Source organism: Ciconia boyciana, chromosome 7 (genome assembly GCF_034638445.1).
Source record: "Ciconia boyciana chromosome 7, ASM3463844v1, whole genome shotgun sequence".
Lineage (NCBI taxonomy): Eukaryota > Metazoa > Chordata > Aves > Ciconiiformes > Ciconiidae > Ciconia > Ciconia boyciana.
Genome location: NC_132940.1, coordinates 47,460,134 through 47,463,512, shown reverse-complemented (window position 1 = coordinate 47,463,512; position 3,379 = coordinate 47,460,134).

Genomic DNA, 3,379 nt, shown 5'->3' with positions numbered 1-3,379 from the left:
CTCCCGCCGCGCCCGCCCCGCTGCCTGCCCGGGGGCGGCGGCTCGGCCAGGCCCGGCCCCGCCGCTCTCGCCCGCGGCTGCCGGCGCGGCGACAGCCGGTGGGCGCAGGCAGAGGCGGGCTGCCGGGGCACACGGAGCTGCCCAGAAAGGCGCAGTTCAAGGGCTCCTTCGCCCGCCCGCCTGGCCTGTCCGGTTTTCAGCAGAAAACGCGCGTTTTCTGCAGTTGCCGGTGTTGCAGGAATTCCGAGTGATGCCGAAGAGCATCTCGGTGAAATGGCAGCGCTGACACGATTGCAGGTCACGGCAGTTTCCCCATCCTGGTTCCCCGCTGCGGGAGCCTGCGGCGTGGCCAGGCGGGCGGAGGGACCCGGCTGGACGCTGCGCAGGGCAGCCCGGCTCACCGGGTCCCAGCCTCCCGAGGCCTCGCTGGGGCGAGCAGCCAGGAGGGTGACAAGGGAGGAGGGTGTCTGTTTCCAAGGCTTTCTTAAAACTGCTCTTAGCGGAGCGGGAACAGTAATGGTGGAGTCAATAACCACACTTGCCCAAGGACAGGAGGTTTGTAGGGAGAAGCAACATCTTTCGTTCAGCTGGTGGATGCTGCCGAGTGGTGCGTTGCTGCCGTAGGCCTGACAAGAAGCAGGAGATAAAGCCACTTGTACACCACTGCCCATCGTCCAGGTGGTGTTTGCAGCCGACCAGCCTGTCTGAGGGGAAAGGACAGCAATAGCTGTCCTTAGCAGGAATACGGTGATCGGTTTTAGATGCAATGAGTTCATGAGTTTCAGTGCCTGGCAGAGTTATCTTATTTCCTAGGTTTATTTTCGGAAGAACTATTTGTAGGTCACTTTTGAGAGTGAATCCTGAGAGGCAACTATGGAGAACTGTTTGGGGAAAAACACTCTCCCGTGATAAAGACAAGCTTCTGTTCTGTCAGACAAACACACACGTGCAGCCTGGTGAAAGCCCTGTTTCCCCTGTGTTGCTGTTGCTGTTTGGTGCAGGGGCCCACATACTGAGCCAGCGCTCTGTGCCGGCCTGGCAGGGAGGGTTTTGCTCGTGCAGTGGCGATTCCGAGATGTACGCGTTGCTCTGTCTCCGATCTCTCAGTCCTCTTCACAGGTGCCATACATGTTCAGCGGGCTCCTCCAGCCCTGGTGGCAGCCCTGCACTGGGCACGGGTGCTGCTTTTTTAACGATCACAGCCCTCCCGCCAGCCCCATCACCTCCCATGTACTCGCCTCACCCTTTCCATCCTGCAGACGCTAGTGATTCTCACGAGATCTCACCGATCAAGAAACCATGTCTTTTTCCCAAAAGCTGTCTTCTCAGCCAAATGCTGGCGGGAGCCAGGCTCGGGAGAAGAGAAATAATGAAAGCCCGTACACCCGCTGTATTCCCGCAGCTGCGTGTAGAGGGCTAGCATAGACATATGCATGCAAACCCCTCTGTATTTCCTGGACAGTATCAAATATTTATTTAAACATGCACCTGTCGGAGATAACCTTCGCCAGCGCGACAGGTGACCTAGCTCTTGGCTTGCTGTCCGTACCGCCGTTGTGAGGAGCATCCGCGCCCGCTGCCGGCAGCTCTGTCAGAGGCGGCGCCGGCCCCGCCGCCCCGGCCTGCCCGCCCCAGCCCCACCGCCCCGCCCCGCCCGCCCCAGCCCCGCCGCCCCCGGCCCCGCCGCCCCGCCCGCCCCAGCCCCGCCGCCCCCGGCCCCGCCCGCCCCAGCCCCGCCGGCCCCAGCGCCGCCGCCCGCCCGGCGGCCCCTAGGGGGGGGCCTCTCCCCGCCGGAGCCGGAGCCGGAGCCGGAGCCGGGGCCCGGGCCCGGCCGCGCAGCCCGCGCCCCGCTCCGGCACGGCCGCCCGCGGCAGAGCTGCTTTCCGTGCAGGTGTACGGCTCTCCCCCGAGAGGGTGAAGACACCCGGATTTTTGTTACCTTAAAAGTCGCGCGTCAGTCGCACGGCCGGGCTCGCTGCTTTACCGCAGCCTGCAGAGTAACTAACAATAATCGGATTAGCAGTTCACGACTGTCAGTGCCGTCAATACAAATGTAACTCGCTGTGAGGTTACTGAATTTTTTGCGTGCAAACCTTACCCACGTAGGTCTGCTGTTGATATGAATGCAAATAATTTGACACTAGAAATGACAAATCAGGAAGATAAAGCTAAAGGGAATGGAAGAGGGATAAACACCACATCAGCTAAGAATTGTATGGGTTTGCTTATTGCCTTCAATTTATAAATTAATTTCTACTATACATAAATAAAACTAATTTTCAGGTTGATAAAACCTGAATCACTGGAGGGATTTGCAAATAAAGTTAAGTACTTCAGTATCTTCTCTTCTAGTACTTTAGTAGCTTTTCTTTTTCTTATTGTATGCGCGACACCTAAATAAGCAATCCAGTGATTTTTAGTAACAAAGATTAGCAACTATCGAAAAGCTTTGGAGATGCAATTCAAATAAGCTACCCAAAATTCAAATTAATATCTGTTTACTAAATGTATATTGTACAAGGTAGCTCGTACTGGAATTGAATTTATCACTATCGCTTTAGCCCTTCTTTGGTTAGTGAATTGATCCTGCTATTTTTTCAGGTCTGTTTGTCGTTATGAGAGAAGATTGGATAAAGAATCTTCAAGACAGGACTGTTTGTGTGCAAGTTGTCAGGCTGCTCGCCCTTCGCAGTCCATGGCCCGTGATGTGCCCTCAGCCACCTCTGTCATCTCCAGCTGGATAACAGAAGCCTTCCAAGTAAGAGAACAGAAAGCAAGAGAGAAAAATCTATAATACGCTTCCGGTGTGACTCTTTTCAAAATTTCTTTATTCCTTTGGCACAATGTAATCAGTGCGTCCTAGAATTTTGAGATCAGCAGCTATTTCCGTGCATAATCACCAGTCTTTAATCAAAGACAGAACACCCTACATGTTTCTGTATCTCAGCCCACTGTGTAAAATGAAGACAACAATACTCCCCTTCCCAATCTGTCGCTGTGCTCCAGTGACAGTGACTATGGTCTCTCTTGGCGCAGCGTATTCAGGTCTCTCAGTCTGTACTGGAGCCCGTTGCAGTGGTCTGGCATTGACACAAATTGCCACCTGCTGCAGGGGCAGTGGAGCAGGTGTATTTGGGTATGTAAAGGAGAGGTTGGAGCAGGATGTCTTTCGTTTCAGAGGGTTTCTTGCTTCCCAGGACACACAGGGTGGATGGGGTAAGTTCAGACAGACCTGTGCACTGGTATTCTCCTGGTCTCTATCCTGTGCGGCTGAGCCCCGTTGCGAGGGCACAGGATACCTTCAGTTGAAGTATGTCCTAAAAGCCCTGCGCGGGCTTCCCCTGTGCACAGCCTATCCTTCCTCCCATAACCAGCTCGG